The 15931-nt window shown below is 33.4% G+C and overlaps 1 long non-coding RNA gene across 1 annotated transcript; it reads right to left on the bottom strand.

The window, feature by feature from the left end:
* Positions 1 to 2321: 2321 nt before the first annotated feature.
* On the bottom strand, positions 2322 to 15918 carry LOC143047716 (uncharacterized). The gene is made up of 2 exons (XR_012969646.1): positions 6692 to 15918; positions 2322 to 5578 (listed from the first exon to the last, which is right to left on the bottom strand). It is a non-coding gene; the product is annotated as an uncharacterized LOC143047716 (long non-coding RNA).
* Positions 15919 to 15931: the final 13 nt, after the last annotated feature.

Genomic DNA, 15931 nt, shown 5'->3' with positions numbered 1-15931 from the left:
CAACTGCATGTGTAAGTATAACTTTAAGAGTAAGCAGTTTATGTAGAACTGTTAGCGTGAGTATATCTGTGAGTGTAAGCACAACTGTAATTGTTACACAACTGTAAGTGTTAGCATAACTTTAAATGTATGTAGAACTGTTAGTGTATGTATAACTGTTATTGTATGTATAAATTTGAGTGTCTGTATAACAGTTAACGTTTGCACAACTGTAAGTGTAATCAAGCAAAACTGCAGGAGTAAGAACAACTTCAAGTGTAAGTATAACTGTTAGTGTTAACACAGCTGTAAGTGTATGTATAACTGTTAGTGTATGTATAATTGTTAATGTTTTTATAACGGTAAGTGTTTGTATAACTGTTAGTGTAATTCAACTGTTAATGTATGTATAACTGTAAGTGTAATCAAAACTGCAAGTGTAAGAACAACTATATGTATAATCACAGCTGTTAGCGTATGTATAACTGTTAGTGTAAGCAAAACTGCAAGTTTAAACACAACTGTAAGGGTATGTTTAACTGTTAGTGTGGGTAAACATGTAAGTGTAATCACAACTGTAAATGTCAGCAAAACTGTAAGTGTATGTATACTATTAGCGTAAGAAACACAGTAAGTGTATATATAATTGTAAGGGTATGTATAACTGTTAGTGTAAGCACATCTGCAAGTGTAAGTAACTGCAAGTGTAAGCAACTGACAGTATACACATAACTGTAAATGTAAGCACAACTGTAATTTTAACATAACTACTGTTATTGTAATACAACTTAATTAAACCAAAACTGTTATGGTATTTAAAACTGTAATTGTAAGCAAAACTCCAAGTGTGAGCACAACTACAAGTGAAGGCGCAAGTGTTAATGTAAGCACAACAGTAATAGTAACACAACTGTATGTATAATAACAACTATTATAGTATGTATAACTGTTAGTGTAAGCACAACAGTTTACTGTAAATGTAACACAACTGTTAGAGTAAGCCAAACTATAAGTGTTAGCACAACTGTAAGTATAAACACAAATGTTATGGTATGTTTAACTGTTAGTGTAAGCACAATTGTACGTATAGCATACCTTATAGTAAAAGGACGACAACACAACAACTGTTCTGGTGAGCATAATTCTTTTTGTAAGCATAACTGTTATTGTATATACATGCATAACTGTTAGTGTAAGCACAACTGAAAGTGTAAGCACAACAACGCAACAAATGTTCTCTTGTATATAAGATTTATTGTAATCATAATTGTTATTGTATAATATAGAATACAACAAAAGGAGAACTTGCAAATCATGAAAATGTTCCGTCTTTCTAAATAAAAATGACCCTTATTTTAGTTTTAATTCTGCTTGACAATTAAGCAAAATTGCAAATGTGTTCTGACTTTTGATATCGGATTGTTCGGTTTAGAGTGGACGAGATAGGCGGATCCTAAATTTTCGTCGTTGTATTTCATATTGTTTTCCCTGTTAGACAAATCTAATTTGTAAACCACTTTTGTTTGTTTGCTTACTGTCTTGTCTGTCCATTCAAACGTCTTAAGTAGAAAATTTATGTTAGGATCATTATAGAAAAACTACTAGGCAAATGTGAACGATATTGAACCGTTATAATGTATGAGTTTCGAGGAAAAGATAATTTTAATCGTTGTTCATTGTTGTTTGATTTGCACATGCCAGATTTTATTAAACATAATAATCATTGAAACATTTGAGATAAAATCAGATTTACCGTCCCACATTCAAACAGATTACCAATTTTATCGAGATGAAGCATCAATTATAAGTTGACTAATCTACATGTACCTGGTTGATATGATTTGAATTTACGACTATAGAACATTGTTTTATGATTTAAATTCGCTGATTTTTCGTTTCAACCCTAATAATTCTAGTATACATGTTAGTTCACAATATTCCTCGATTTACTGCATACTGTATTCATAGTTCAATAAAAATGTATACAGTTTACATGTTTTGTTTGTTCATCAGCGAAGAATGCGCGTCCAATTCATGTACGTTTTCTATGGAGTTTTATACGACTGTCATACAAGTGAGAGGTTTAGCTAGCTATAAAAACCAGGTTTAATTCACCATTTTCTACATAATAACATGCCTGTGCCAAGTCAGGTATATGACGGTTGGTGTCCTTTCGTTTGATTTTGCCCGTTTACCTATTTTCCTCAGAGTTTAGTGATTTGTTTTTCTTTGTTCTCTATAAACAATAATTTATCTATAATTGCCAAGGTACGAGGTGTATCCATAATGTTTAACAAGATACAGAAAGTCTTTTTCCTGTATACGGTATAAATCAACAACACTTTTTTTTATTTAGTCAAAATTTATTAAAGAAGTAGTTAATCAACAATAATTACAGTTAGAATGAAAATAAATAATTCAATGGCATTTTGTTCATTTATGTCGTATGTGTGATGTTTTATACAGAATAACTAAGTTCTACACAGAAAACACAGTCATAAACACAAAAAAAAATCAAAATGTTAAAAATTAAAGAAATTAGTTTCAATCACGAAAACTCAAAAATGACATAAAAGGTAACACATAAATGATTCTATACACAGTGACTGAGTTCTACTTATAAAACACAGTCTAAACACTTTCATTTAAAACAAAAAAACAACACCATAATTGTAAAAGATTGGTATGTGTGTAATACAATGATAAAGCGAAATTGCATTATAATAATTTTAACATTTAACTTTGGTATGTTCCATCACGGAGAAGACACTATGCACACTGTTGATATGATGCATCAGATGCATTTTTTATTAGGGATCATTAAAACATATAAATCTAAAAATAAAATTGAAATATTACAAATTATAGATCTTATAATAATTGCAATCACAAAAACTCAATAATGCCATACAAGAAACAAAGACATGATATAAAATGAAAAATACTGAACCACCGTGATCAAACTGAAGTGAAATGGTCTACAATACTATGTTTATTCATTAAAAATGTACAGTGGTTTTCCTATAAATAAATAACTAAACGGGCATTCTGACGGATTTGGCGTGAAATGTTTTTTTTCAATTCTAAAACACAGTATGAGGTTTCGGGTCTGAATGTTTTTTTAAAACAAGAAATTAAGGGTTGCAACACGATCACTATGCAAACAGTAAAAAGTGTGGTAACATCGACTGACAATTACCGTAGGGGAATTTCCGTATTTATTTGGTACGTTTAGCGGTGCTAAGTCTATTACATGTACAAATGTAATTGTCTTTATATTCTGATATAAATTCAACTCTATTACAATACAATGAAAACACATTACTTTACACAGTGTTTAACATTGCCAAGGATTTTCAACAGTTGTAGTAAAATATTATAGATTCCATTTAAAGATAGATTTTCATGGTACTGAAGAATTCGTCAAGTCAGTGTTTGAATAAAATCTATCACCAGTATGTCCTTCTTTCAATTGTTTCAATTATATGGTCGTTTTTATAATTTTTACGTTACAAAAACATTGAATTTTTCGAAAAACAAAGGATTTTCTTATCCCAGGAATAGATTACCGTAGACGTATTTGGCACAACGTTTTGGAATTTTTGGTCCTCAATGCTCTTCAACTTTGTACTTGTTAGGCTGTATAACCTTTTTGATCTGAGCGTCACTGATGAGTCTTTTGTGGACGAAACGGGCGTCTGGCGTATTACATTATAATCCTGGTACCTTTGATAACCATTTGAGTCAGACACTGCAGTGTTTAGACGCCATCACGAGTTGGTTGACCGTTATGGAATAACCGTTTCACAAATGATATCGGATATGTTCCTTACGTCGTAACTACAATCCCCTTCCCTTTCATGAATATGACCTACCAAATTAGACTATTTACCGGATTTGTAATCACATAAGCAACACGACGGGTTCCACATATGGAGCAGGATCTGCTTACCCTTCCGGAGCACCTGAGATCACCCCTAGTTTTTGATGGGGTTTGTGTTGTTTATTCTTTAGTTTTCTATGTTGTGTCGTGTGTACTATTGTTTTTCTGTTCGTCTTTTTTCATTTTTAGCCATGGCGTTGTCAGTTTGTTTTAGATTTATGAGTTTGACTGTCCCTTTGGTATCTTTCGTCCCTCTTTTAGATGTTCAATCCCGCCAAATCAGCGTAATTTTTTTTAATATAAATTTTAATAGTTAATTATATGTTTTAATCGTATAACCTCGGTCTGGACTAAATATTATAATTATGCAATAATATATTATATTGCACTAGTGCAAGTTAAGCTTCAAATTAGTACCGTCAGCAATAACACATTATTATGCTATAATCATATTTATATACTTTGTCTTGCATGTTCACGCAATATAAGGATCTTGGGGTAATATTTATAACTATGTTTTCATTGAGCCTATACATGCTATAGTTAAAACTAATCATGCATAAAGCTTAAAATGAAGTAACTATTTACATAAGCGACAATGATATCCTTTTTGGGTCAAATAATTTGTTAATATATTTAATAGTTTGGTGATTTATATTTGTTGATAAAACTGTCAAATTCTGAACTATCAACATCTTTGGGTATGATTAAAACTGAAAAGCACATCGTTTTTGATAGACAGATGGCATTTTGTAAGGGTACCCTATAGTTCCGGACTTTTCGAAATAGTATGAATGAAGAGCCGTCTTTGCTTAATTTTTCACACAAAAAAAATGTTGCTCGTCATAGATAGTTTCCTCAAAATTTCAAGCTATTCTCATTTCTTACTATTTAAATTCGATTTTCTGAATAACAGGGCAGCAGAAAAATAAAATTATCTTGGATGTACTAAATTTTAGTAATTTTTTACAGGGTATTACAGGTATTCTGTATAACGAATATACTAAAAAAACAATTAAACAAACTTTTGGAAATACACATGCAATCAAAAATCGAACTTTATGCAGAAGTGATAGGCAAAAACTATACAATAATATTCTTATGCAATTTTTTTTCTCCATTTTAATATATTATGTAATAAATATATGTTTTGATTATTATTATAACTGTAAATTTTCCTATTTGGGTAGACTTAAACAATTATTATATACACTTTGTTATATAGGATCAATCAGTTTCGATATCTGGTAAAGCAATATTAAAGTAAAACGGTTTCATTGTTTAACATACTGTTATATTTACAAATACTAACGAAGAATTCACTTACTATATATGTATTTTTCATTAATGTATGTTTTTGAAACATTCACATTGGTGTCTTTTCTCTGATTTGTATATTATTGTCATAATTGTAAAGACGTTTTCACTAAATCGTATTTATTGAACTCTTTTTGATACGAACGAAATAATGTCACTTGCTATTCTAAGACATTGGTCAGCATCTAGTTGACTGTAAACTGTTGATGGAATATCATCACCACTGATTTGATCGGGATATCTCATTCGAGTGTGATGTCCAACAACCCTAACCATAGCCCCTGCAAGAATATTTAGTTCTTCTGGCAAACCGCAGGCTATTGAAGCCAGTTCGTGACTGTTAGATACATTATTTGCGTCCAAGTTGTACCACATGGCTTTCAGGGCCTTCTCTGCTGACTAAAACATGTGAAAATATTACATTATAATTTGGTGCGTCCAGTCTGATGATAATTAACTACCATGATAAACGAAGAAAAAACTCACTGTAATTCAGGAACATTCAGGGGAGGTAATGACGTTGCTAACGTAAATTGTTTATTTTCGCGACATCAAACTGTGACTTTTCGGGAAAAGATGCAGTTTTCGACTGATTATTATCATTCGAACAGATTTAACATGTTTAACTTGAAAACAAATTCATGGACCCCACTTTTTGAAAATGACATTTGGTTTGATATATAAGCAGATTATGTGTACCAGTTTTAATCAAAACGTAAATCGTGCAATTTAAAATTATTTTTTTAATAAAATATAATGTAGAAAAATTTTTTTTTTTCTACATTCATGAACATTTGATAACTTTGAGTGATTTGTAAAAATAGAATGTACAAATTTAAACAATATTTATATAAAACAAATTAACAAAAGACAGCTTGTGTTTATCTTTAAAAATAATAAATTATGTAATTCTGTCGAAAGGAAAAATACGCCCACAAATCCGTATTTTGAGAAAATATCTGAAATTTAAACCTCAGTTTACTCCAAAAGTTGCACATGATGGTATATCTATCATAACATATTTGATTTAATCAGGTGAGAAATAGCCTACATTTTTTGTACATGCAAATTGTCATCAAAATTTCATTATGGGATCAAGACTGTATCGTTGCCCGTAATAGGTACTTAGCATCTTTTTCAGAATATCGAAGTTTTTATGAAGAACTATTCGTCGATAACTTGATCATTTTTATCAAGAAAAGAAAGTATTCAGTATCAATAAATTTAAACGTTGAACATTTTCCCTTCATGTTACCTTTTCGTTTTATAGTAAAGATGATTTCGAATGAAGAAAAAAATATAAGTATCTTTAAATGAACCATTCAATATGGTTGCAGACCCTACGTTAACACATAGTTGCTATCTTCGACGACATTTGGATTCTTATGCATACATGTCTTACTGGCATTTAGACCACATCCCTGTATTTTTATATAAACTTGATACATATAATTGCCAACAACTTATTGGGTGCATCTTATATTTGACAATGTGACTTCGAAATTTTCTTACCTGATGACAGTGGTAGCATATCCAGTTGAATGCTGGAATCGGACTGGCATGTGGATTTAATGCCCCAGCTGCTTGTCGGTCACACTTAGCCTGTCTCAACCATTTTCTAGCAATTCTAGGTATTGGAACTTTTTCCCTATTTACCCCATGAGCAAAACGGTTATGTGATGAAAAACTGTGTGGACTATTTTGAGGTGGTGGTGCAAAATAAGGAGATCTCGGTATATCTTCACCTTTATATCTAGATTGCCTGTTGAACTCTTCGTCAATGATTTTACCATCTTTAAGATCACGTATGAGACTTTCGATGAATTGGAAAACTTGAGTTGCTCTTTCTTCGTTTCCAAAGTTTTGATCTGGATGCCATTTAGCCCTAAGTCTTCGTATTAACAACCTGCGTTTTGTTTCATCGGTTATTTTCAGAATTTTAATAAATTGCTCTTTCACTTCTTTCAATAAATCATCGACTGTCTGTGAGTTGAGAGAGTGAAATGCATTATCTGTCAGAGCAACTTCTTTAGATTTCGAAGCCAATGATCTCCTTCTCTGAAACTTGAATATCTTATATGCTGGTACCTGTTTTTCTTCAGTTTCTCCAACGTCTAGCAAATATTCTTTCTCAAATTGCGCAATATCGCAGTTTACGGCCAGGTTTTCCGAATTATTAATGCAATTTAATACTTTTGCATAGATATAAACCGGGTCAATAAATTGTCCTGTGCTGTTTTCCTCCTCTTCATAAAGTAACAGAGCAACGTAATCATTGATTGCAAAATCAGAGTTAGAATTGTCAAGCAAGTAGTGTAACGTAGGTGGAACATATGTTCCGGGATCTGGATATACATCAGCAGATACATTCTTAGAGTTTAAGTGAGCAATACTTTCCATATCTAACTTGTCTTTTATTAAGGCTGGATTAGAAATACTGTGCAGTAGGATTTGTACAAAGACCAAGTTTTTTTGGATTTTTTCCAAAGTGATTTGTTCCAGAAGCTTCAGAAAAGCAAACTGAATACTAGTTAACCAGTGGTGCAGATCCATTTCATTGTCTATACAGTATAATTTCCAGGACTGAGTATCATCAATCATCACTGACTCAACAAAAGCGTTCTTTCTTTCAGTACTCTCTTCAAGTTGTCTTCCGTCCAATAAAAGTACAGTTTCTAAATCTGACACCTGTTTAACCTTTATTTCCCCAATTCTTTTTGCTATTATATCTTGTTCATGTTCACTTAAATTCCAAGTACCACGGTGCATTTCTATTTGTGAAGAATGTTTCAATCTTTCATCAAAAACCAAACGAAGTAAACCTTCAATAAATTCATCTGTTTTGATAAACCGAGATAACATTTGAACTTTATCTCCAGTCGAACACTCCAATGCATTAAAAATGTTCTCTGTTAAAAGTTCAGACAAAAATTTAGGTTTAATTTCATCCGGTAAAGATTTTAAAATATAAATTGGAATTTCTTGCAAACCAAGTTTCTCAAATCCGGCAAAAAACATGTTGGTTGTAAAATGTTTTGCTCTTTCTTCCATTCTTTTGTTGTCGGATACTATCAATGACTGCGATGAGTGTAATATGAACTCACGATTTGGCAGGAACAAATCAGTCATTTTGGAATCAACAGACATTTCTAGTTGAAGATTTAAAAACAAATTACAGACTGCTGGAACAAGAATATCTTTCCTCTCATTTGGCCCAAGAATGGTTGGTTTGCCGTTAATTCCCAAGCTGTCATTATGAAGACATTTGAGCACTTCAGAAAAATGAAGTGATGATGCTTTTGCTGTTGAACCGAGACTTATAAAAAGATCCATGCAACATCGGTAAACAACAGGAAGACGCATTAAATAAGGTTTGATCACCTCTGTTTCTTCTAATTGCATAACTATTTGTTGACATAAAAGACATATTTTAGCCTCTTTAATAAAAACTATCTGTGTTGTCTTTAATGCCAACAAACTTGTGTCCATAAGTTCATTATTTTGCAAATACATATAATGCATAACAAACAGATCCTGAAAAAATGATGCCGTGTTATCTGTGATGATTTCTAATTCATTGGAACATTTTTCATGGACGGAAACGGCAATATTTTTTAGGTTTTCTACAACGTGCTCAACTGCTGGCGATACACGAACTCCTATAGCTGTGTATACTTCATTCGTGGTACACGTTAAATAGTCTGGCATTAGATAAGTTGATGTCCATAAAAGCTGCAGTGTATTCGTGTCATACAATGTACATTCATCAAACGATACCAACTTTCGACTTTCATACTGTTTATGAATCCATGAAAGACGATGATCAATGTCCAATTCAAATGGTTCTATAAATCTGATTGACTTAACTTCAGACAAACGTGTGCCACTCAACTCTTCAATAATGTCTGCACGGTTAAACACATGCATAGATAACACCTTAGACTTGTACTTTGTTTTCAAAGACAATGTTTGCAGTCCCTCTCTGGCAACCTCTTTTGCAAACATAACTACCATTTCCGGAGAAGCTTCCATTTTCATTCCAATGATTTCCATGAAAGATTCCCACTCTTTATCATTATATGGAGACGGCGGAAATGTGTCATCTTTGCACATGACCCTGAATAAATCATTATGTTGATTGCAAAAGTCTGATGCACGGAGTAACACATTGTTTTTAAACAAGAACGGACAGTTTGATAATTCGTTTATCAAGTCTTTAAGCGAAGATTTAAATTCGCCATTTATTCCTTTCAATAATATATTATCTCGGATGTACTCTAGATGTTCAAGGTGTGCCAATAGTGGCATGTTTTGAAAGTTCGGTATTATGTGTTTCGAATAAAGCTCACATGTGTTGCAAGCAACAAATCCAAGTTTAATATGAAGATGTGTTATTCTTGTTATTTTCTTTAAAAGTACGATACCTGATGAATTTGCCCATTCTTCTATTCCAACAAACGGGATGTTGGTTGGTAAAACCAGGACTTTAGTGTTATAATTGTCGACATTTGTGTTGTATCCACTAACTGTTATAAATACTGGGATGCTCCGTAGCTTTTCTAAGATTTCATTGATATGGTATTTTAATTCAAACGTCTCTAAATTATCATTAAGATACTCTAAGATTGCTGAACAGTCATCCTCAGACATGGCTTTCTTGTGACTTCTAAGGTTGTGAACAAGACATTCAAAAACATCTAATGAATTATCACATGATACCACCAAACCTTTTGCTACTTTAAATGCCGCTTCAGAATGTTCTAGCTTCTTAGTAAACTTATTTTCTCTCCAAAATATATGAGTGTCTAATGCTGGCATTTCTATCCTGTGTAAAGCGTCATGCAGTGGTTTATCAATTATAAAGGATTCTCTGTAAATAACGTATTTAGACCTTCCAATCCTTTCAAGTTCATATTGTTGACCTTTACGTATAGGAAGTAAGTACCATTTTGACAAAACATGTGCAATAGAATCATTTTCGTTCTTGTGCTGAGCAAGTTTTAGTGTAGGCAAAACATCTGCAAAAAATGTCCAAACATCTCTTAACCAATTCCGATTCGGAATGCTTTCTTGGGCTGGATTCCATGGAAATGATGTGTTTGACTCTCTGTACATCCGGTGAGATATCACATCTTTTATCAATATCTCAAAATCAAGTAAAGTAAACTTTTTCAGACATGGTGATTCGATGTCTTTCATAAGGTGTTGTATTTTCTTATTGATGAACTTTTCTTCTAAACCTTTCATTATGTTACAATGTTTGGTGACATACACAGGTATCATCTCTGAATATGCCATAAGGGTACTATTATTTGTAACGCACAATGGTAATCCTGGCAATTGTTGAATGAAAGAACTACTTTTTTTGCAAAAGTTAAGCAGATTATCCACATTCAAAGTTGTTTTTAAAGTTGTTCTTCCTACATGATTTCCCAGCCCAACTAGCTTGCATGAATCATGGTTCGAATTTAAATGAGACTGAAGAAATGTTACAACAATGTCCGGGATAACACTTTTTACTTCAAGCTCACATGCCGACATTTGTTCATAAATACCACATGATAAATCAATAACCTGTAGATTGAGTAATTTCATAAGGCTAACTACTGAGTAAGGATCCAAAGATTGTTTTTCTTCTAAACAGAAGACTGCTGTAAATTCAGAATCTTTTTTCCTCAGACAAATCCACTCAACCTTGCATTTAATCACAGCTATACTTGTATGTTCAATCAAATTCATAGAAACTTCCGAAATTGTTGGGAACAACGGGATCTCTTCTTTAATTTGGCGGTATATTTCAAGGCACAAAAATTTCCAATTATTATCTTCTACTTTCTTTATGGATGGAAAATGTTTAAAGTATTGATTTAACTGATTTCGGACATTGGACTCACGGTCGACATTTTTTGTAAATTCGTCACAGATATCACGTCGTTTTTCAAGTCCTGCAATGTACGATGGGGCAATTACCGATTTCATAAGAGTTCGGTTCCATATTACCTCTAGACTTTCTTTGTTATCCTCCCATAGATTCCTTCTAGACTCGTGATTCAGAGCAAAGTGACCGTTCACATGCATTGGTAGACCTGTTATAATTGGCAAAGGTAAGATACAAAAGGCACTGAATTGTTTTTGTGCAATGTTTGAGAGAGGAAGTGCAACACCTCCTTGGGGCAAAAGTCCTAAACCACCAGTCGAGTAAGCATGGTGCACTTCTTCTGGAACTACGTCTTTATTGAATCCGATTGTCTCCACAACAAACCAGCTTTCTTCCTCTTTTTCTACGTTTTCATTTTTTTCATCAAAAATGCATAGGTTCATCGTTGTCCTTATTTGAAAAACTTCTTCAGTTGTTATTTGTGTTCTATCTTTTATTTTTTCTGCAATGTTTAGTCGTTTTCCATGAAATTCACGCTTTTGTCTGTTGTCTTCTTGAGACATATTTATAGTTACTGAATACTCATTTATTATTTGCCTATTCTCAACTCGTGAAAATAAAACCTTGCGGATATGATTTAAAAAGAATAAAGAACGTCCAGCTTCGGTTTTAAATTTTTCAAGTAATGACAATATTTGATCCGTATCCATCGCGTTGTCCGATATCTCTGAAGGTGATTTTCTAAGAGGAAATCTAAATATTGTACCCTCATCTCCCATAAGATATTCTTCATGATACGGCACAAACACATCGGGGACTGTATCCTTGAGTACATCCAAGTCATAGTATCTACTTCCTGGTTTTTGCTTATTTGCACCATTGGCATATTTGCATAAAGGATCAAAAATACAAAGAGTTCGATTACCTTTATCCATCTTATCTCCCTTCGTGATAAAACTTGGCACATCTGTTAGATGATAAACGGCATTAAAACCAACGCCATACTTCCCTGTTGAGGTTGGATCTTTCCTTTTACTTCCTATTCCCAGCAGCTGAATACATTTTAAGTCATTCTCAGCAAAAGAACTATTGTTATATACAAGAAGTGATGGTCCCTGAAGCTCTTTGAAATTTCCATCAAACACTTTTGCAGAAGAATAATTATTGAAGTCGGTGACAAAATTAATCTCCGTTGCCCCAGCATCATCAGCATTTTGTAACAACTCTTTAAAAATCCCTTCATCTGCTGGATATCCTTCTAACAATTTCTGTATTCGTGTAGTTAGGTCTTCCGTTTGACCAAATGGCATTTCTTTATAGTGTTCTGATATTTTCTTTCTTTTCTTGGATTTAATTCCCAAGATATTTGCTTGTGCGCGAGATATGTGTTTACAAGCAAATTTCATTGACTTGGATCTCTCTATTTCGACATCGTCATTGAGACATAATAAATGCACCGGATGTAAATAGTTTTCGTCGTCAGGTACCAGAATTTCTCCATTTTGCAATGGCGGATATACACCTTCTTCAATTTTATCTTCGTTCAATGCAATGCAGAGAGCATTTAACAGTGAACAATATTGATGAATATGGTATTCATCTATGGGTTCTTTAATATCAATCTGTTCTTGAAAAGTCATAAGAACGTTTGAAATATCATTTGTTGAATATCTATCTTTTACGTCAAGGAAGGATAATAATGTTTTACACCTGCTCAAGTATATATCTTTCTGATTGATTCCAACAAGATAAGGCAGACAATTGCCAGCAAAGTTCAAAGATACTTGATTTGGACTCCATAATGTGTCGTTTATCAACAAACATGTTGAGTTTTGCAAAGGTGCTAAAAGTGATTTCATTTCCTCTTCGTTTCCATCGATTGACGTTTTGCATTCATTATTAAGCCATTCGAAAATTGTCTCCAAAACAGGACGTAAACATTTTACTTTCTGTTTATCACACTGCGATATAAGAATTTGTGTTTGTCGTACAACATGTTCCAAGGCAACACCCGTTTTTTTGTACCCCTTAAGACCCAGACTTTGCAATATTTGGTTTATATTTTTTGTGTAGATAGCTTTTGTATACACAACCAGATGGGTGCAACAAATCAAATCTTTGCAATCATCGAAGTATAAATTTTCAGAACACTCCATGGAAAAGAACTGAGGTAAGTGCATCAATGGTGACACGTGTTTCAGTTTATGTTTTGGTCCACACGATTTATTCATTTCCTCATTTCCTGCGACTTTCCATTGAAAAGGCCAATTTTTCGGTTTCATCATAATTGGTAGAAATTTGATCTTCGTCAATGCATTGACTAACTCATTGTTCATTTTCGGAGGGTATATTTCGAAATATTCAAAAACATCCTTGCACCTTTGCAAAGCACAGTAAACACATTTTTTAGCTATCTTTTCAACTGATGCACATCTATCAACTATAAGACAATCAGGTAAGCTCTTATAAAGCATTCCTAAATTTTTGAAAAGCTTAACGCGGTTTTCTGTTTCCTGCTCCACACTAAAGTTAAGGAAATAAGCATCACCTGGAACAAATAGTTTACTCAAGGAACTTTGTTTTAAGATAATATCAGAGGGCTTCCTCAAAATCCCTCTTGTTGTTAAAAAGCATGCATGGTTGACGAGTATTTTGTTTATTTTGTCATTGTTTTGGTCCACTGCAAACAATAACAATTTGTTTTGATCTACATCTGAAACTTTTCCCTGATGAACTAATGGTAAAAATACTTCCTCATAAAATATTACTGTGGTAAATACGGAATCAGTTATTGTATTTCCACATATCGTCGTGAACTGGTGTAGTAACCAATCCGGCATTTGTATAAGGATTTCCCCTTTATCTTTGAGATACATCAAACTATGTCTGTAGGCAATATGTCCAACATCAGAGTTTAGTAATTGTGGGTCCATTATTCTGCAAAAGCTAAGTTGTGTCCAATGATCAAGGTCAGACTGATAAATGACATTTTGGTTAGACGTCAAAAGTTCAGCTATAAATCTATCTTGTGTTTCTTTATAAATATCTAGGCCTACCACACGAGACTTGTAAACCGGCCACAGTAAATGTAGATCTTTTCCCGGCTTTACATTCATCTCTCTCAAGCCTTGCAAAAGGGAAAATAGAGATTTCACAACTGCATCTTTCATGACTGCTCGGTTCCAGTTTAATTCAAAACGTTGTTTATCATCACTCGTTTCAATGGAGAGTTGCGTTCTGTCTTGTGTGACGGCAAATGACCCACTAATGTGAACATTAAAAGGGGTCTCTATTGGTAGTGGAAGCACACAAAACAGATGACTAGAATCGTCAAATCCATACGGTGCATCCAACAATGGAACAGCAATACTTGTTCCGTTGTTGTCCTGTATCATTGCAGCAGTAGCTGCTATAGGTAACATATGAGCTCCACTGTCTTGCATTGATTGTTTTACACATTCATTTGTTCCTGAAGCCCATGAAACCACCCAAGTTGTTTTAGTCGAATTCCCATTCTGTCCATGAAATTGTTTTCCGGTTTCTTTGAATTTCATGACAACTTCAGCACTGTATTGATAAGTGCCAAAATTAGCATTTTTGTCCGATGAATTATTATTTTTTTGTGAAAAATACTTCAGGACTGGTACTTTGTTACGTTTCTTTCCGTCGTTTTCATCTTCTTTATACGTTAGAGGGGAATGCCATTTCAAATTTCTAGAAGCTTTAAAAATAAGTCGTTTTTTTCTGGTGTCGATATCAGAAAGATGAAATATTTCAATTTCGCTCACGTTTTGAGTAAACAGTAAAAGATTTCCAGCACTTTTTATGAAAATCTTTAACATTTGTTTCATTTCATCGTGACTATAAACTAAGTTGCTTAGTCCACTGCCAGACTGTTGACTTGTTCTGAGAGGTAGTCGAAAAAGTGTTCCTTCAAAATAAGGAATCCTACTGCCGTCAGTGCTAAGGTCACATCCAAATATATTTTTAAATGGTTGGAACTGATCACTCCATTTGTGAAGCATCCTCTGATTTTTCAGTGATTTCATATCAATTTTCATGCCTTTTGTCTTTAGATAGGAGCTCTGTGGATCAAAGATTACCATTATGTTTCCAGAAAGAAAACTTGGAACATCTGTTAGATTGTAAACCGAACAAAATCCAACTCCAAATTTACCAATTTTAGAAAGATCCTTGGTTGCTCCTTCTACTTTCGTAATATTCCTAAAATCTTTTTCACAGAACTGAGCATTGTTGTAAACCCAAAGAGCAGGACCTTGGCATTCACTCATTTTGTCATTGAGAAGATTAGTTCTGCAGTTTAGGTTTTCACGTTCATCATATAAAAAACATACTTTTGTTGCACCCGCATCATCTGCATTCTGAATCAATTCTTTTGGGACAGATAGACCATCTCTATACCCTTTGAGTAGAGATTTAATCCTGCTGACCAGAGACACCTCTTGTTCCCATTCAAGTACTCCTGTATCCGATAAATAGTGTTCTTCCATCGATTTAATGCCTATGGTTGCTGCAAAAGATACATCCGGATGGACAGCGAAAGGTTCCTCTTCGTCAATTACTTTAATGTCTTCTGACCAATGATTACTGCGGTAAGCGCATTCATGAATGTGTTTAAGTGATAACTGATTTTCGACCTCGGTTTGGACAGGAATTAATACGTTGTAGTCTGTTATACAATGAGAATAGCCCCTTTTGAAGAAAGTAAGAATGTTTATATTATGTCGTAAATCTCTTCTATACTCCATTTCTGTACGAATCTGAACATGGTGTTGTTTAATCTGTTCTTGGACATCTACAAGCAATTCTGGGGATTGACACAGTTTGCAACCAAGTCGATTAAAGATTATACA

This window comes from Mytilus galloprovincialis, chromosome 10 (assembly GCF_965363235.1).
Source record: "Mytilus galloprovincialis chromosome 10, xbMytGall1.hap1.1, whole genome shotgun sequence".
Classification (NCBI taxonomy): Eukaryota; Metazoa; Mollusca; class Bivalvia; order Mytilida; family Mytilidae; genus Mytilus; species Mytilus galloprovincialis.
The sequence above is the reverse complement of the archived record's forward strand: the minus strand, read 5'-3'. Positions and strand labels throughout refer to the sequence as shown.